This window comes from Helianthus annuus, chromosome 12 (genome assembly GCF_002127325.2).
Source record: "Helianthus annuus cultivar XRQ/B chromosome 12, HanXRQr2.0-SUNRISE, whole genome shotgun sequence".
Lineage (NCBI taxonomy): Eukaryota > Viridiplantae > Streptophyta > Magnoliopsida > Asterales > Asteraceae > Helianthus > Helianthus annuus.
Genome location: NC_035444.2, coordinates 18,914,537 through 18,936,132, shown reverse-complemented (window position 1 = coordinate 18,936,132; position 21,596 = coordinate 18,914,537). Strand labels below are relative to the sequence as shown.

General features: G+C 35.4%; 1 long non-coding RNA gene across 2 annotated transcripts; it reads left to right on the top strand.

Moving 5' to 3' along the window:
- Window positions 1-19,819: 19,819 nt before the first annotated feature.
- On the top strand, window positions 19,820-21,545 carry LOC110896452. Of its 2 annotated transcripts, none has more exons than XR_002567920.2 (3): window positions 19,820-19,905; window positions 20,535-20,622; window positions 21,324-21,545. It is a non-coding gene; the product is annotated as an uncharacterized LOC110896452 (long non-coding RNA). The 2 variants fall into 2 exon arrangements; XR_002567921.2 differs by lacking the exon at window positions 21,324-21,545 and adding an exon at window positions 21,146-21,215.
- Window positions 21,546-21,596: the final 51 nt, after the last annotated feature.

Here is a 21,596-nt window from a genome sequence, read left to right as displayed (position 1 = left end):
TACGTAGGGCCTAGCTTTGATTTGTCATAGACTAGCTTCGACACAGATTGGGACACGTGGCGACCCAGGGGCTCGCCTGGTGGTCGAGCTGTCGCGCCCCGCGTAGCCTGAAGACTAAGTCTTCACAGCCCGCGAGTGCCTATTTTTGTGAAATTTAAGGTATTTAGGGCCAAATCTCGTATACGGGGTGTATAGGGACGTTCTAAATATATTAGGGGTGTCGGAAATATTTTAGAAGGGTTGTTATATCCTCCCCACCTTGTTTTAGAACTCGTCCTCGAGTTTACTGGAACAGGTGTGGATATTTCCTCTGCATCTCTGATTCAAGCTCCCAAGTGTATTCTGGTCCTCTCTTGGAATCCCATTTTACTTTGACTAGAACCAATCTCTTGTGTTTGAGGTTTTTGACTTTCCTGTCTTCAATATGTAGAGGCTTCTCTACAAACTTAAGTTTCTCATTTACCTCTATATCCTTAAGAGGCACTACTAGTGATTCATCGGCTAAACACTTTTTGAGATTACATACATGAAATACATCATGTATTCCTGCCATTTCTTCTGGTAATTGTAGCTGATAAGCTACTGGTCCTATTCTTCTGATAATCTCAAAAGGTCCAACATATATGGGGCTTAGCTTTCCCCTTTTGATGAATCTTATCACTCCTTTCCAAGGAGAGACCTTCAATAACACCTTATCTCCTACCTGGAATTCCAACGGCTTTCGCCTGTTATCAGTATAACTTTTCTGTCGATCGCGTGCTGCTTTCAGTTGTTCCTTGACTTGGATGATTTTGTCCGTTGTTTCTTGTACTACCTCGGGTCCAGATAGTTGCTTTTCTCCAATTTCTACCCAACAAACTAGAGTTCGGCATTTTCGTCCATAAAGTGCTTCGAATGGTGGAGCATTGATACTGGTATGATAGCTGTTGTTGTAAGAAAATTAGATTAATGGTAGGTGATCGTCCCAATTGCCTCTGAAATCAATTACACAAGCTCTAAGCATATTTCCATTGTCTGAATTGTCCTTTCACTTTGTCCATCCGTTTGAGGATGATAAGAGGTGCTTAGATTCAACTTGGTTACCATTGCTTTTTGGAAACTTGTCCAAAAATGAGAGGTAAAACGGCTATCTCTATTAGAAACAATTGATAAAGGAATTCCATGTAATGAAACTATTTCGTTTACATACAGCTTAGCTAACTGTTCCATACTGAAAGTTTCCTTGATTGGTAAGAAATGAGCTGACTTAGTTAGCCTGTCTACAATCACCCATATTGTATCATTACCTTTCCTTGTTTTGGATAATTTAGTAGCAAAATCCATTGTTATTAATTCCCATTTCCAAATCGGCATTTCTAATTGTTGCAATAAACCTGGGGGTTTCTGATGTTCAGCTTTAACTTGTGAACAGGTTAGACACTTGGCAACATAAGCTGCTATATCCTTTTTCATTCATGTCGACCAAAAATTCTTTCTTAAGTCTTGATACATCTTATCACTTCCAGGATGCATCGTATACTTAGACTTATGGGCTTCCTCTAATATACGGTGACGTAGGTTTCTAATTTGGGTATCCACATTCTTTTCTGATGGAATCTCCAAATTCCATCTGTTCCTTGTTCTAGTTTCTTAATCATTCCTTTCAATTTCTCAGTATCATCCTTGATTACGGATTCTTGTGCTTTCCTAATTTGGTCATGTAAATCTACTTGTAGATTTAATTTAAGAGAACGTACTCTTTTTGGCTTTTCGCGATACTTTCGACTTAAAGCATCAGCTACTACATTTGCCTTTCCTGCATGATACTGGATATTACAATCATAATCACTAAGTATTTCCATCCAGCATCTTTGTCTCATGTTTAACTCCCTTTTCCCGAAAACATACCTTAAACTCTTATAATCCGTGAAAATAGTAAACTTACCACTGTAAAGGTAGTGTCTCCAAATCTTAAGGGCAAAAATTATGGCTCCTAATTCTAAATCATGGGTTGAATAATTATCTTCATGATTCTTAAGTTGTCTAGAGGCGTAGGCTATAACCTTTTGTCGTTGCATCAACACACATCCATAACCTAACTTAGAAGCGTCACAATAGACTACAAAGTCTTCAGTTCCTTCTCGTAACGCTAGTATGGGTGCGTTGGTTAGTCTTTGCTTAAGAACTCTAAAGGCTTCTTCTTGTTTTGGTCCCCATTCAAACTTAACAGATTTACAAGTTAGCTTAGTTAAGGGAATGGCTAATCTAGAAAAATCTCAAATAAATCTTCTATAATAACCGGCCAATCCTAGGAAACTTCTAACCTCGGTTGGTGACTCAGTGGTTTTCCATTTAGTAATTGCCTCAATCTTTGTGGGATCCACATGAATTCCTTCATGGTTAACTAGATGTCCAAGAAACTGCACTTCTTCTAACCAAAATTCACATTTCGAAAACTTGGCATAAAGCTTTTCTTTTCTCAGAAAATTTAGGAGTGCATGCAGGTGCACTGCATATTCCTCTTTATTCTTAGAGTAAATGAGAATATCATCTATAAAGACAATTATGAATTTATCCAAATATGGCTTGCATATTCGGTTCATCATGTCCATAAATGCAGCTGGGGCATTGGTTAGACCAAATGGCATGATAGTAAATTCATAATGGCTATACCTTGTTCTAAAAGCGATCTTAGGAATGTCCCCTTCCTGTACCTTTAATTGATGATATCCTAAGCGTAAATCGATTTTAGAGAAAAATCGAGCTCCTTGCAGTTGATCAATACAAATCATCGATTCTCGGTAATGGGTACCGATTTTTAATCGTGACTTTGTTCAACTCACGGTAGTCAATGCACATACGCACTGACCCGTCTTTCTTTTGTACAAACAATATTGGTGCTCCCCATGGTGATGAACTTAGCTGTATGAATCCTTTTTCCAACAGTTCGTCCAGTTGTTTCTTTAACTCTTGCATTTCGACTGGTGTCAAACGGTAGGGTGCCTTGGCAATTGGTGTTGTCCCTGGTAGCAGATGGATTCTGAATTCAACTTCCCTATTTGGCGGTAGTCCTGGTAATTCTTCTGGAAACTGAGATACTACGGGGATATCTTTCAGTTATTTTCCTTTAGTGTTAATGATTATGGAAATTATATACACTAGTGATCCTTTTCTCACATAACTGTCTGTTTTCATCACAGAGATGAATTTTGTGGTTCTAGACGACTTATCTCCTTTAATTGTGATCTTTTCACCCTTTGGTGAATTTAATTGGAGTGACTTTTGATTACAGAGAATACTAACTTTGTTGGCTATTAACCAATCTATTCCTAATACAACATCAAATCAAGCCAGATTCATTGGATAAAGGTTTGCAATAAACTTTTGATTTAAAAATTCTATTTTTGCTCCCTGCAAGATTTCAGTGATCTTAATGGTTTCCCCATTTGCTGTTTCTACTAGACATTCTTGTGGGAGTTTAGTTAATGATTGGTTGAGGAGTTTGCAAAATGAAGTATTAATAAAACTTTGGTTCGCACCAGAGTCAAATAATACTTTAGCAAAAACATCATTAACTAAAATCGTACCGACAATTACGTCCGGAATCGTCTTTGCTTCTTCTGCAGTCAGAACAAATGCTCTAGTATTTTTAGTAGTCTTGTTGTTCATGGCGGGACCTAATTTCGGAAAATTTGGCTTGATATGACCCTGTTCCCCATAATTGAAGCATATCCTATTATTAGGTTTTTTCCTGCAGTCTTCTTCCTTGTGTCCAGATATTTTGCAGAAATTACAATATATTAGAGCATCTTCCAAAATGCTTCCTTTTACAGTACTTGCAGTATGGTGCAGAAGTAGAACCTACATTTTTCCCACGGTTGGAGTTACCGTAGCGAATTTCTTGGGTAAGCCTTTTAGCTAGGTTCTTCCATTGGTTTTCTTCTTGAGTACGTACTAATTTATCAGTCAAGGTATTTGCTAGTTCTACAGCTTCTTCTATTGTTTGTGGTCTAGCTGCCTTAACTACATGCCTAATCTCACTGATTAATCCCCAAATGTAACGGGAGATTAGTACTGGTTATGGTGATGCCAGGGTTGGCACTATTCTAGCATATTCAAAGAATGTAGTAGTGTAACCGTTACTATCTACTGCAATCATTCTAAGTTTTAAGAACTTATTTGCTATCTGTTCCTTTTCATTAGGTGGACAGAATTTCCTTTCCACCATATTCTTAAACTCCTCCCATTCCATGTTGTAGACCCTGTCACTTCCCCTAGATTGGAGGATAGTGTTCCACCATTCTAAAGCTGAGTTCTTAAATAGATTGGAGGCAAAAATTATCTTATCCTTTTCTGCCCCTTGCTTATTTTCAAGACTGCCCCAGTCTTTTCTATCCAGCGTAGAGCTGCAATGGTTCCTTCATTGCCCGAGAATTCTATTGGTTTACAGGACCAGAATTCTTTGTAAGAACAACCATAAGACGTGGTTCTTCTTCTTTTTTGTTTACATTCCTTGTTTAGACTATTTTTTTTATCTACTTAGCGGTGTAGTATTCACTGTTGTATTCATTTTATCTACTTATAAATGCATGCATTTTCAACATTGAAACCATAGCATCTAAACTTATCAATGCATTGTTTTTAATGTCATTATGTTTTAAGTACATGTTTACTATTTCACTCCACATGGTTACTGTTTCGAACAATGCACATGTGCATACATGTAAATTATTAATTACATGTGATTTGTCTGCCTTTACATATACATCAACATATGTAATGTGGTACCCCAAACGTAATAGGGTACCACATACGTAATATGATACACACAAATATACAACATTTCAAAATATACACATGCATTACCGACATGTTTATTGTTTTTTTATTAATGCACATGTGCATTACCAACATTAACACATTATCACACAACTTTTGTGTTACAACAAGTAAATATAACACCCTCATCATAAGAATCACATAATCCGATCAACAATCATTATTACACATATGCAACACCAACATAAACTATAGCAAACAACATATTGCATTCTAAATTAACAAATATAACCATCTGTAATACATTATACAATACCACTATGTATGCTATTCAAACTATTTATATGTGCAGTACCAACATTTCATCTACTAAACAACATAATACATCAAATATTAACAAACATGATCATTCGCCTCTGATACCGACAATTTTGTTACTATCTTCACCCTCATGTTCTTAAGTTGCATGTCTTGAATATCTTTATCTTTGTTGAATCTGCATTCAAACTTCTCACCACTCCCTTTAAACATCTCCATATGTCGCATAGCGAACACCTCGCAGTCTGTGAAGTAATAAAGGGATTTCGCTTACTTGTTCAATGTTTCATCGTGGTTTCGCTCACTTGTCCTCCTCTTTATACTTTTTTTCTTCTTGTGCACCTGCATGTGATATAAGTAATGTGTTTGCATAAATGATATCAATAACATGAAAGTAATAAAGGGATGCACATGTGCATAAACTCCCAACTGCATCATCAATATTAGTCAAGCTTTTTTTACCTCTTTGTTTAACAGTTGCGTAATCATTTCCATTGCAGGCGACATTTTTTGACCCTTTATCCCTTGATTTCAAAACGAAAGTTACATTCTTTGACTTTTTCCGTTATTGATCTACAATAATAAAAAAACAAAGGATTAACAAATATACAATCTCAATGAATATGTGCATTAACATTAACTTTATCATTACTATATACACTATGCACATGTGCATCATTATGCACACGTGCATCAACATAAATTACATTGTTAACATATTCTGGCAAACTATGCGCATGTGCATAACTATGCACACGTACATGAATGACCTTATTACCATATTCTGGCAAATTATGCACATGTGCCTAACTATGCACATTTGCATCCATATGACTTACCATATTGAAATAATCTGGCAAAATATGCATATGTGCATAACTATGCACATGTGCATTAACATGACTTACCTTATCAACAGGTTTGTTTCAATAAAAAAAACCCTAACCCTTACCAAATCAAATTTCATATTACCATCAATCATAATTAACATTAATCACTAATTAAACTATTACGGAAAATTCTGCACATGTGTAACACCCCAAAAACAGGTTTGGTAATCAAACCACGTTAATATTAATGACTTGGTAAAATACCGTTAGTGGTGAAAATTTACCCGGTAAATAATAGGGTTTAAATAAATAAATCTAATATTTAATAAATGGAGGATAAATACTTTGAGAAAGCAAAGTAGATAGAAGGCCCGAGTTAACAGGACTTAAAAAAAATTAAATAAACTGAGTCATAAATTCCCCGAACCCACTAAGTTAACTAGGAATGTTTAACCTAGTTAATAAGTGGGAATATTGTTATTAGAAATAAGTAGGCTGTGACCTACTTAATAACGAACCAAACACGAGGGGTTAAAGCTGGATAACTAGAAAAGTTATTAAATTAAATCAAACACAAACACACACGCAGTGTGTGTTCTGGATCGAGCTCAGGGGGCTCCCATGGAGCCAAAAACCCTAATCCACATATAATCATCAAATTGAAGGATCAAATGAAGCCCAAATTCACAACTGAACGTGAATTAATGATCACCCGAACAAGAGGATCATAAGGTATGTAAAATCTTGATGTTTGGTGAAGTTGTAAGAATTTGATAATCATCCTAACCGCGAATTAGGCATGGATTAGAGAAGCTATAGCTAGATTAGTGATGTATACTTGCTTAGGAACGAAACCCTAAGTGAAAATCATACATAACATGCTATGGATTTATGGATTTGGTGAATTAACACACTTAGATAAGTGGGTTTTGATGTTATGATGAAATAGATGATATAGATATGCTTAGAATCAACATGCATGATAACGAATAGAAGGTGTTTGAGTAAACCATGAAATTGGGTACAAGATCATACTTCTCACGATGGGTTTTTGTATGATATAAAAGAATTGATGTTAAGATTGTGATATAGATGCTTGAAATCATATTACCTAGTAGTTAGTGTGTAAAATTTGATTTCGTTAAGAGTTCGGATGAAATGCCTAAGTGAAATTCAATAAACCAAATGTGCATTGAATAAGTTGATAAGTCGATTGACTTTAAAAAGTCAAACCGACCAAGTATATGATCGAATGATAAATTCGATATAAGAAGCGTAGGATGGAATAGTTGTAAATGATTATGACTAACCTAACCGTCTTACAATTACAATGATAGTTTGACGCTTGGCAAGCTAGGTGAAAGCTTGGGGAAGGAAGCGGGTCAAACGAATCAAGAATGAAGGAAAAGCATAATTCGGATGCAAGGTAAGTATAGCTTACACGAGTCATATATTTTAGAATATTCTTTGTCGTATTACTTACGAATAGGACAAATACCTAATTGAGATATAGTGTTCCGACGTGTAGTCGTACGGAACAAGATAATCAAATATGATAAGAAACCATATTGATGGTTAAAAATGAGTTAAACTGGTAATTCGGTCATATTACGACGAATGAAACAAGTACTTTTAAGGTTTACCATATAAGGTAAATCATAATAACTAATAAGGATAAAATTGTAATTCGGGCACTCGTTAACAATAATTGTTGGTTTTGAAAGATACTTATTTCGAAAGCCTTAATAGGCCAAAAAGCGTTAAGAGGCGATTTGTAATTAAAATGACCGCACGGTGTAAACCAGAGCGAGTCGTATAGACGAGATGGCAACATGCTTCATCTTGCCAATATAATCGGTCATTTAGACCAAACGGGTCAAAAGGTGAAAATATCACCCTTTGACAATATCGACTAATGGTTTGTCGAGTTTTATGAATTCAGGAATAAAAATGGATACTAACAGCGCTATTACTTAGCGGTTACTAAGGCAAGGTATCGAAACGGCTCAATATATTGATCCGAGCCAGGTATGCATAATAGGTTAACTACTAAATAGGAACTAGAGGTTCCTTGATAGCTAAATGCAGTCATATAAGCATTTGGTCACCTTAATAAGTAAACCGAATAATTCACATAATGATCGTTGTGTTTTGAAAACATAATGACTTTTCGAATAAAATGCATAGTTTAAAACAGGGCTTTTGGGTCGAAAATGCTTTTAAAAGTCCTTTATATTAATAAAGGGATAAAATGGACCAAAATGCCCTTGCAAGCCAAATCGAGTGAACGACCATAAAGGTTAATTGGAAAAGAGTAGTATGCTTAAATAAACGCTTAGAAAAAGTATAGAAAGCGAAAGATGTAAATCTTTGGTCATTTGATTCTATAAGAGTCTTTGCCGTAAAAATAATGGTTCAAGGGGTAAAACTCGGAATTTAGGAATCTCCACACTTAATACAACACAAATATAGTTGTGAAGATAGATTAGTTGATAAGAAATGTGGTAATGTAATGCTTGATGCGAGTGAAAGCGATTCATGCTTAAAATAGACTTAATTACCCTTAACGGGTCAAAATAAGCATACGAGTGAAAACGGGTTTAAATTGTGTAATAAACCTGTGATTATAACCTAAAATGGTAGATAACATTAATTTGAAGAAGTGTATGTGATATAAGGATCAAACAAATACGTTTGTTTGATAAAATGCATAAACGGGTTAAAATTCGGTAAAAAGGTAACGAGTCGAAAGCTTAGAAGTCTCAAAATTTTATTATGTAGGATATTGGATTTTAACTCCATTAGATGGAGAATTAAATTACGGTCACGTATGAAAAAGAATCGCGTAAAACGGATCAATAACGAAGAAGTTATGGCCGTTTCCGTAAAAACAGGCATAGTTGAAAATGCAGGACCCAGCTGTATACCTGCTGGAAAACGGTCTCCCTCGCGTGGCGCGAGGGACCAACTGGGTGCCTTCGCGTGGCGCGAAAAGGCATTGTTTTAGCGAAAAAATTTATCTTAATCAGTTTCGCTTCCCGGACTCATTTAGATACGTTCTAAGTCACGTATGACTAATTTAACTCATGTTTTATGAGTTTCAGGTATAATTTTAGCACCGGAGGACGATCAAGCACAACGAAGAACCGAACACGATCAAGAAATAAGCTTCCGCACTATGTATTATTATTAGGTTAAATAACGAACTCACACATGTTATGTTGTATAGTTTTAATTCTGTAAATAAAGTTTAATGAAACCCGTATTTTCAATGTATTTAAAATTCTAATTACCCGTTTATTTTCGTAAATTATACGAAAATCGTTAAATAATAATAAAGGTGTTACAAGTTGGTAATCAGAGCTCATGGTTAAAGAATAAAGTGTGTTCGGTTCGAGGCTTGATCGCAAATCCGGTAAGTACATGTATATCAATGGTTTAGTGTGATTAAAGTGTTGAGAACAACACATATGGTTATCATGTAATACACGTTACACCAATAAAAACGATAGAGAATAGATGTAGTCAACGAAATTACACGCGTTGATGCGTATAGTAGAAAAACCTTGTATTATAATACGGGCATCCTTTAATGTCGAAATTACTAACTGTTGTATATGTTTTGATTGAAGGACACTCGCATATGAAGATAGCGAGAGTTTAACAAATCATGGATTTGACAGAGGAACGGTCCAAAGTATGACAAATAGAGCACGCTCACCAAGGACCTAAATCGCGCAATGATTGCGAATAAGTTAATGGAAAGGGGAGCCTGTTAGAGCAAGCATTATCAGGTGCACGTTTTAAATTATTGCATAAGTAGTAATATGCAACAAATACGTAGAGATTGAAAGTTGCATATGTAGATTGAAAACTTGGAAAAACCTGAATAGAAAACCTATCCGGGATATTGTTTCCAAGAAAAACAAATAGAGGCATTACTTACATGGGGTGTAATGTGAAAATTATAAAAAGGTCATGTATACCAGGTGTTGATCGCTTACTCTGGCCAAGTAAGTAGTGAACACGTGGTACCATGAACTTCTTATGATGGACACATTTATGTCCGATGTAGTAAGGGTGGGGTGAATGGGACTAACTTGAATGGTACCCAAATGAATCAAATAAGTAAGATGTTTGATAGTAAACGTAAACGTAAGTCGGATGACGGAAGCGTATTACGTAAGAATAACAAGCCCGAGAGAAGGGACAAGGATCAAGTAAAAAGAAAATACAGACCGACCAATAGGAATGCTAAGGCATAGGGATAAAAGTTTGACTGTCACAAGTGATGAAATTCACATGGACAAGTCAAACAAATTGAATAAAGAAAAAGGACTTGATTGAATAAAAGCGATGGATCTCGCTAAAACGACCAAATAAATTAACATAACGTTTAAAACCATATAAGAATGGTTACTTGAAAATGATTACGGTAAAGATACCCGATGAATGGGTAGGATTTGGAAAGAATGCGTAAACCAAGAGACGGGAACGCGAAATAGAAAGTCAAAAGACTCGGAATATGAGTCATGACTAAAAGACAATGAGAATTTGCAAACAGAAATGTTAGTAACTACGCTCAACTATTTTAAAGTTGAACGAGTCGAATAAAGAATGGAGTTTGATGTTCACAAGTGATGAAATTTCACACGAACAAGTCAAACGAGATAAATAAGGTATAAAAACTTGGTAGTGCAAGTAAGTGCAAACTGAATAATGGAAGCGCGAAACATTAATGAACCTACGTGATGGGTCATAAAGGAATATATATAGGAAAAATGCAAACTAGCGAAACAAAAATGTTAAAAACACTAAGATAAAGAACCCGGGTAATGGGTCGTAAAGAAGTATAGGTAAGAACCGGGTAACGGTAAGTGTAGGACAAACCGACGTGTAAATGACGTTAGAAGTCATAAAGTCAGAAAGATAATTTGAAAGAGAACAAATGTAGCCTTAGACTACGGTCAAGGTCAAATGAAATCCAAAAAGCAAAAGTAAATCGTTCTAGACATAAAAGGGGTGCCTTGACACCAGATATATATATACAGTTGAATAAAGACTTGAATAAAAGATGATCTACGGGATTATTATAACCTATGGGATTAAAACATAGTGTTAAGGTCTACAGGACCAAGAAGACCCTTGGGTCATAAATAGAAAGAAACAAACTGTTGGGTCTCACCTTAAAAAGGTGAAAATCTAAAGAAATAGCATATGAGGCTAAGTGAAAGAACCTACGGATCATATGGGTTAAGTGAAGGAATTAGTTATAATTCCCTGCATTAAATAATAACGGAAAGAAATAGATCCTCGGGATTAACATTCCTAGAAATGAGAGAAAGATGTGAGACAAAGAGGAAACGTAAACTAAAAATTCAGTTTTTGGTCAAAAACAACGTTTTAACAAAACATTAGTATGAAGTGATTAAAAAAAAATCTTATACACACATAAGGCCGGAGATGGCAAAATAGTATACCCGGGTGACGAGATATAAAGAGACGGCGGCTAATTAGTCTAGCCGGTAAAACTATTTGAAGTCAAGATATTGTCATGACAAATACAAAGCACTTGTTAATATAAGACAAGCGCGAAATAAACATGTTGACAGACTAAAGCGAAAGAGTGGTCAAGTAACAACTCGGTCAATAAAGATAAAGATATAAGCTAAAAGTAACGGCCCACGAGGCCTTACACATGGATGACGTACAGGTCAATATAAACGAAAACTTTAGATCCAAAAAGAATGTATGAATGCCTTGAAAACGAAGCTAAGTTTGTTTAGTCTAAAATTAAAAGAACTACGTAAATAAGGTTTCGGGGACGAAACCTCTTTAAGGGGGGTAGACTTGTAACACCCCAAAAACGGGTTTGGTAATCAAACAACGTTAATATTAATGACTTGGTAAAATACCGTTAGTGGTGAAAATTTACCCGGTAAATAATAGGGTTTAAATAAATAAATCTAATATTTAATAAAAGGAGGATAAATACTTTGAGAAAGAAAAGTAGATAGAAGGCCTGAGTTAACGGGACTTAAAAAAAATAAATAAACTGAGTCATAAATTCCCCGAACCCACTAAGTTAACTAGGAATGTTTAACTTAGTTAATAAGTGGGAATATTGTTATTAGAAATAAGTAGGTTGTGACCTGCTTAATAACGAACCAAACACGAGGGGTTAAAGCGGGATAACTAGAAAAGTTATTAAATTAAATCAAACACAAACACACACACACACACAGTGTGTGTTCTGGATCGAGCTCAGGGGCTCCCATGGAGCCAAAAACCCTAATCCACATATAATCATCAAATTGAAGGATCAAATGAACCCCAAATTCACAACCGAACGTGAATTAATGATCACCCGAACAAGAGGATCATAAGGTATGTAAAATCTTGATGTTTGGTGAAGTTGTAAGAATTTGATAATCATCCTAATCGCGAATTAGGCATGGGTTAGAGGAGCTATGGCTAGATTAGTGATGTATACTTGCTTAGGAACGAAACCCTAAGTGAAAATCATACATAACATGCTATGGATTGATGGATTTGGTGAATTAACACACTTAGATAAGTGGGTTTTGATGTTATGATGATATAGATATGCTTAGAATCAACATGCATGATAACGAATAGAAGGTGTTTGAGTAAACCATGAAATTGGGTACAAGATCATACTTCTCACTAGATGGGGTTTTGTATGATATAAAAGAATTGATGTTAAGATTATGATATAGATGCTTGAAATCATATTACCTAGTAGTTAGTGTGTAAAATTTGATTTCGTTAAGAGTTCGGATGAAATGCCTAAGTGAAATTCAATAAACCAAATGTGCATTGAATAAGTTGATAAATCGATTGACTTTAAAAAGTCAAACCGACCAAGTATATGATCGAATGATAAATTCGATATAAGAAGCGTAGGATGGAATAGTCATAAATGATTATGACTAACCTAACCGTCTTACAATTACAATGATAGTTTGACGCTTGGCAAGCTAGGTGAAAGCTTGGGGAAGGAAGCGGGTCAAACGAATCAAGAACGAAGGAAAAGCATAATTTGGATGCAAGGTAAGTATAGCTTACACGAGTCATATATTTTAGAATATTCTTTGTCGTATTACTTACGAATAGGACAAATACCTAATTGAGATATAGTGTTCCGACGTGTAGTCGTACGGAACAAGATAATCAAATATGATAAGAAACCATATTGATGGTTAAAAATGAGTTAAATTGGTAATTCGGTCATATTACGACGAATGAAACGAGTACTTTTAAGGTTTACCATATAAGGTAAATCATAATAACTAATAAGGATAAAATTGTAATTCGGGCACTCGTTGACAATAATTGTTGGTTTTGAAAGATACTTATTACGAAAGCCTTAATAGGCCAAAAAGCGTTAAGAGGCGATTTGTAATTAAAATGACTGCACGGTGTAAACCGGAGCGAGTCGTGTGGACGAGATGGCAACAAGCTTCATCTTGCCAATATAATCGGTTATTTAGACCAAACGGGTCAAAAGGTGAAAATATCACCCTTTGACAATATCGACTAATGGTTTGTCGAGTTTTATGAATTTAGGAATAAATATCAAATGGATACTCACAGCGCTATTACTTAGCGGTTACTAAGGCAAGGTATCGAAACGGGTCAATATATTGATCCGAGCCAGGTATGCATAATAGGTTAACTACTAAATAGGAACTAGAGGTTCCTTGATAGCTAAATGCAGTCATATAAGCATTTGGTCACCTTCATAAGTAAACCGAATAATTCACATAATGATCGTTGTGTTTTGAAAACATAATGACTTTTCGAATAAAATGCATAGTTTAAAACAGGGCTTTTGGGTCGAAAATGCTTTTAAAAGTCCTTTATATTAATAAAGGGATAAAATGGACCAAAATGCCCTTGCAAGACAAACCGAGTGAACGACCATAAAGGTTAATTGGAAAAGAGTAGTATGCTTAAATAAACGCTTAGAAAAAGTATAAAAAGCGAAAGATGTAAATCTTTGGTCATTTGACTCTATAAGAGTCTTTACCGCAAAAATAATGGTTCAAGGGGTAAAACTCGGAATTTAGGAATCTCCACACTTAATACAACACAAATATAGTTGTGAAGGTAGATTAGTTGATAAGAAAGGTGGTAATGTAATGCTTGATGCGAGTGAAAGCGATTCATGCTTAAAATAGACTTAATTACACTTAACGGGTCAAAATAAGCATACGAGTGAAAACGGGTTTAAATTGGGTAATAAACCTGTGATTAGATCCTAAAATGGTAGATAACATTAATTTGAAGAAGTGTATGTGATATAAGGATCAAACAAATACGTTTGTTTGATAAAATGCATAAACGGGTTAAAATTCGGTAAAAAGGTAACGAGTCGAAAGCTTAGAAGTCTCAAAATTTTATTATGTAGGATGTTGGATTTTAACTCCATTAGATGGAGAATTAAATTACGGTCGCGTAGGAAAAAGGATCGCGTAAAACGGATCAATAACGAAGAAGTTATGGCCGTTTCCATAAAAACAAGCATAGCTGAAAATGCAGGACCCAGCTGTATACCTGCTGGAAAACGGTCTCCCTCGCGTGGCGCGAGGGAGCAACTGGGTGCCTTTGCGTGGAGCGAAAAGGCACTGTTTTAACGAAAATTTTTATCTTAACCAGTTTCGCTTCCCGGACTCGTTTAGATACGTTCTAAGTCACGTATGACTAATTTAACTCATGTTTTATGAGTTTCAGGTATAATTTTAGCACCGGAGGACGATCAAGCACAACGAAGAACCGAACACGATCAAGAAATAAGCTTCCGCACTATGTATAATTGTTATGTTAAATAATGAACTCACACATGTTATGTTATATAGTTTTAATTGTGTAAATAAAGTTGAATGAAACCCGTATTTTCAATGTATTTAAAATTCTAATTACCCGTTTATTTTCGTAAATTATACGAAAATCGTTAAATAATAAAGGTGTTGTAACAACTCTCATTAAAATCAATAATTAGAATGATAATTAGTCAATAAGAAAACCCTAATTGAGACACCCAAGTAATTCTGCATTAGCCCTAAAATTTCCAGAACAATCGGAATTAGGATCAGGGCCCCTAAAACTCAAGGGGGTAAACTCTAGTTGATAATTATCAACAATTATTCGTTGTCTAAGCTGAGAATTCTCGAGGTAACTGATTCATCAAGCCAATACCAGTGACAAGCCTACCCTAGGCTAGTTTGACATCCCAGGCGATACACGACAGGTACGGGTGATCCTGTCGCGACACGCGGGAGGTTCAAAATTTAGCTATAAATACAGGGGCCTGGGACTTGAATTCTGTTGTTCATTCGACGTCCAAATTCTCTGTAACCATCGAGTTATAGCGAATATCGTTCACCACACACACCGATCACGAAGTGCTGCCACAATCAGGGTAATAACTCGATCGCTATTACGATTCAACGTCCGATCGATTATAACTATCCAACGATTGTCTGAGTGCTGCTCAAATTGAGCTTATACTTTTATTATTCATCGTGATTTCGACTTGAATATTTGAGTGCTGCTCGAATTCGGACTATGCTCTGTTATTTGTTGTGAATCCGATTGAATTATTAAGTATCACACTTGTTAATCGATGTGAGGGTTTGATCTCGTGAATTGACGTAACTGCTGAATTAGTTACTAACCCGTTTGTGTGTGTGTATTATTATTTAAATTAGGTTAATCACAGGCAAATCAGTAGGCTTATATCTTGCTCGTTAAATCTGCAATGTGAGTCATTCTCTTTTTATCAACTGTTTTACAATACTCCAAATTATTTTCAAAGTGTTATAATTACAGGGACTAAGTCGTGGATATCTTGATTTATTGGTTAGTGGGGTATTGTGCACATTACTATTTCTCCCAGTTAGGTTCATTGACCTACTAGGGAGGAACGTCACTATTAGAGTTCATTGACCTAATAGTGGTATGACCATCGTCACCATTGTGACTTGTCACCATTGTGACAGAAAACCAGATAAAAATAAGATATGAACCATTGTAATCGCTCTTATGCTGTAATTTATAACTATGGGTCATTTCCTAAAACCTGAATGAACTCACTCAGTATTTCCCCGCTGACAAAACCTTTTTCAAACATGTTTCAAGTGATCTATTGTGAGCAAAGAAAAGTGCCAGGAAGCACTACCAGCTTAGAAAACTGGCTCAGTGTAAATAAATAAAGAAACATGTTTTGAAAAATAAAGATTTCCATTGAAATCACCGTATTGTAAATTACAGGGTTTTATCCCTAAATTATGTAACGTGCAGTTTTTAATAATAAAAGATCATGTTTTAAATAAAAAGACTTCAGCTGTCGCCCAAATTAAATACCACGGGTTTTTTGTCCCGCGGCTCCTGAAACGGGTCAAACCGGGTCGGGGGCCGTGACAGAAATAAGGTGGTATCAGAGCCACTTCTCAAGCCACTGATTTAAGCCTATTAAGTATTTAGAAAATACTTAATTTCCATTTATTGCTATTTTGTGATTATTTGTTTATTTATCTGACTAATTGTGTACAGTATGAGCAAATCTTTATATGCTAGTCAATGTAGCCAGTAATGCAAATTCTAAAAATTTTTTGACTCAAGTATTAGTACCTTTATTATCTACGGTCTAGAAGTCTTATCAAGGAAATCATAAAATTTACAAATAAAACCTCGTGTGATGTAAAATTTTAATAGTACCCAGTAGGAACTAATATTTAAAAAGTTTTCTATAAATTTTATGAAATTCTGACTATGTCTATTTTGCTAAACAGCATGAGTAACTTGTCTGAGGCCCTTCAGAATTTAAATCTCTATCCAGTAAGAGTACAGGTTTCCAGAGATTTCAATAGATATATACCAGACATAGAAGAACCTATAGAATTCGATGCTTTACCTCTTGAGAAACCCAAGCCCAAGGAAATAGAAATTGGGGAAAGTTCTAGGCAAATTGAAAAGTTACCATCTCAGGAAGAGTTAGATTTTATAATGGCAAGCTATAATACTATTAAGCCTGTTAATGAAAATATTTTTAATCGCTCTCCTGAAACACAACTACCAATGAACTTAGAACCAGCTATTCCCAAACCCTTCAATCCACTCGCAAATAGACGAATGGTTGATTAACGAAATACAGTTACAAAACAATCCCTATAAGCTTTTTCCTCAGTTCAATCTAGAACCTTTACCAAATCCACCAATGAGTAACAAAAATATGGCTGAACTTCGCTTTAGTGAAGAACTAATGAATGTTGGGAATAGGATCCAAGAGATTGGGAAACAGATCTCCTGGAAATATGATAAGAGGGAACGCCGTTACTAAAATATCATTTGACAAAGGATAGGGGATTTATGAAACTATGATTGTGTAATAGTAATAATAAAAACCAGTATGTGTAAAATAAATAATAAAACGGTTGTATATAGAAGCATGATCTAATGAAAATTTTAGAAAATTTACAAATTTGGGTTTGTATACGTGATTATGTGCAATTAAGTGTGATATTGGATTATTTCTTGTATACTAATTATTTATCTATAAATTAGTTATCCGATGGAAAACACTAATAATGAACCAGTTAACGAGGCTAATCAACCTGAGCAACAATCAGGGGATCAATATATGACTAGGCAGGATATAGAAAATATCGTTGCTCAAGGAATAGCCAACACTATTCCAACAATGATAGCTTAAGGGATAGCCAACGCTATTCCAGCAATCGTTGCTGCTGTTAAAAATCCAATAGAACCACAACAACTCGTTCCTAGCAAACGTATTTCTGAAGATAACTTCAGTAATAGCGTAAACGGAGGCAATGATCATGTTAATCATGACAATGAACCACAACAAGCGCCGCTCCCTAAGAAAATTAAAGTTGCAACGCCTGGTTGCACTTACAAGGAATTTCTTGCTTGTAAACCATCTGAGTTTGCAGGCAATGAAGGAGCGATTGCAGCACTACGTTGGTTAGAGAAAACTGAGGCAGTAATTGCCATAAGTAAATGTGCTCAGGATGATCAGGTCATGTACGCGTCAAATCTTTTCAAAGAAGGGGCGCTAGAATGGTGGAATACGGTGTTACAATCAAAAGGAAGAGGGATGGCGTATGCTATGAACTGGGAAGAATTTAAGAACTTGGTAGAAAGAAAATTTTGTCCCGAATATGAAAAGGAACAAATGACAAACAAGTTTCTAGCCCACCGGATGGTGGATGTAGATTGTCGAAAGTATACTACGACATTTTTCGAGTATGCTCGAGTAGTACCAACCCTGGCTTCGCCAGAACCAATACTTATTTCTCGATATATTTGGGGATTGATTTCTGAAATCCGTAACATCGTCAAGGCTGCGAAACCTCGCACGATTAATGATGCGGTGGATTTAGCCAATACTCTGACTGATGAACTAGTGCGGACAAGAGAAGAAAATAGAAGGAAGGAAGTAGCCCAAAAGATTACCCAGGTAATCCGTTCAGATAACCATAACGATTTCAAGAAAGGAGGGAATGGACAAACTTCCACTAGTCCATTTTGCAATTTTTGCAAAAGAAAGCATTTTGGAAGATGCAAAGGATACTGCAATTTTTGCAAAATTCTGGGGCATCAGGAAGAAGACTGCAGGAGGAAGAAATTTTCAGTTTGTTACAACTGTGGAGAAACTGGACATCTTAGGCCAAATTGTCCAAAACTAAAGCCAAACCTGCAGAAGAAGCAAAAAGGAATGCAAGAGCCTTTCAATTGATTGCTCAGGAAGCAGAGCTCATTCCAGATGTGATAGCCGGTACGTCCTAGGTTACAACGTTTACACAAAAAGTATTATCTGACTCTGGTGCAAACCAAAGTTCTATAAATACTTCATTCTGTCAAACTCTTAACTTATCATTAATCGAACTTAGGAAAATCTTTACAGTCGAAATAGGCAAAAAGGAAAATATAGAACTCTCAGGTCATAGAATTCTTCGCCAATCTAATTCCTATGAAATTAGCCGAGTTTGATGTTGTAGATTGGTTAGTAGCCACCGTGCTCGAATTCTCTGTGATAAGAACTTTATAGAAAATCCAGGCACTCGCCGGAGAAGTATTTATGATTACATGAAATAAACCACGTAAGGTCACATGATGAATCATGAAGGTATTCACTTAGATCCTGCTAAGATAGCAGCAAATTACTAAAATGGAAGATTTCGCAATCCCTAAATGGAAATTAGGAATTTTGTAAATTTAGCCAGATACTATAGGCAGTTTATTAAGGATTCTCTTAGATAGATATATCCTTAACTAAGCTAAAACAGTTAATTCTAAATAAGAACTTAAACAAAAAGAAGCCTCTAGCATAAATTAACAAATATTCCAATCCTAGCCTTACTAGAAGGAACAGAAGATTTTAAAGTATATGGTAATACATCAAAGCTAAGATTTAGATGTGTGTTAATGCAACGCAAAAAGGTAATTGTGTATGCATCAAGGCAATTGAAAAAGCACGAAGAAAGCTATACCACTCATGACTTAGAATTAGTAGCCATAATTTTCCCTTAAGAAGTAAGTTTACTATCTGTAACACCCCCAAAAACGGGTTTGGTAATTTAGACCCGGTTACTATTAAGAAACTGGTAAGGTACCGTTAATGAGAAAAGTTAACCTGAAAAATGAGGATTTACTAGGAATAGTTAACCTAGTTGATTATTGGTCTCGTTAGTAGTAAGGGAAGAGTTGAAGCCTTATTTAATTAAAACGAAACATGAGGGACCAAAGTGAACAACTTGAAAGTTGTTGTGTTAAAAGAAAACAACAAACACACATACACACACATCGTGTGTGTGTTCATGAACGAGCAGGGAAAGCTCCCATGGAGCCAAAACCCTAAACTCCATCAAAATCTCCAAATTGAAAGGCTAAACGAAGCCTAAATTCACAACCGAGCATGAATTAACGATCACCTTCACAAGGGGATCATAAGGTATGTCTTAAAACTTAGATTTGGTGATCTTGTTTGAAGTGGGTTATGATCAATCCATGAAATTGTATGAAATTAAGCATGTAGAGGTGTTAGAAACACCAAATAGAACTTGTGTTATGAATAATTTCAAGTAATTGGGTGATTTAGAATGAAACCCATTGCATGAGTGTGAAGATGATGATCATGATGAACTTGAAGATGTTATAGTGTAATCTTGTGTTGTATAAGGTGTTGTATGATAGACTAAGATAGTTAAACTTGAAGTGAAATTTATGATTATGAGATTTTGTTTGAATGTGATAGTTCATAAGATGAAATAAGGAAGAACATGCTTAAAACACTTGTACATTATGCTTAGGAAGTAGTACGCACGCCAAGTGTTTGATGAAATGTCTAAAAGACAATAATAAGTGAAATTGTATGCAAGTAATGGGTAAACATATATAGTTCATGTGAAGATTATGTAGGGATGATGTCGAGTATGCTTTATGCTTGTTTAAATGGATTAATGATGTTGAGTATGCTTTATGTAGGTCGTGTGTTAGATGTGAATTTGATATGGTCGTTCATAAGTATAAGCATATATGCTAATAAGAATGTGAATGTAATGTAATGACATGAGTGTATAGGAATCATGTCAAGATGGATGGGAGCGTTGAAGGCTAACGGGCTACGAAGACTCAATCAAATAAGCGAACGCAAATACGGGCGCGCAAGGTAAGTGAATCCCGGATTTACACTTTAGATGTAAAATGTATTGTAGTATGATGGTTATTGTGAAACGTGTGAGAAAGTATGAGACAATGGAAGTAATAAGGTAAGTTTACATGAGTCGAAAGTAGTTAAGAATTAGTTTCTATTTAGTATAGGTAAGAAAGAATCTTACGTGATGATATTATGCATAAAGATGAAATAAGTAGTTATATACGTAGGTGTGGGTATAATTGTAAGTAAGCAATTGGGACTCATAGGAGAGTATGACTATGAACACGTAAGTATGGAGAATTATGTGTATACAATTTACATGTATAGATGGGTGTGTTTAGGATTTACAAGTAATATGTGTAGAATGTAAATTTGTAAGTACATGTACGGATAGAAAGGGTATGTATGCATGAATTGGAATTTAGTTATATGTACAATTGAATGAGACTTGTTATGTGTATACACGGATATGTTCGTATGAATGAAATTTAATGATGCTAATCGTTTTCCTATTGAGAATGAAATGGAAATGCAGGTATACTTGTGATGGAAGTTGAAGGTAGACACCGAAATCCAATGCGGGTGGTTTAAATGATGGATGAAGGGTCTAACATAAGATAAAGCATGATATGTCCACGCCTAATTATGCATGTTTAAATTTTATGTATGATGACACCGGTTACTAATAATGTGATTGTACGTGGTGTCTGCAGGTTGTACAGAACTGTGAATTCTCATCACGAAGCGTAAGCGGTCGAAGATCGAGTCAAGTCGTGGATTGTACGTGTGGGTGCGTGGTCACGTAATTTAATATAAGTATGTCAGATTGTATAAATTTATAGAAAGCATTAATGTATTTAATGTAAAAGAGTGATATAATGTAGTTCTAAGTATGTTAGAATGAATATAATGAAAGAAAATTTTAAGTTCGTATTTTCCGCTGCGACTTTTGGTTAAAATGTGTTAGGGCGTTAAACTATCCATAC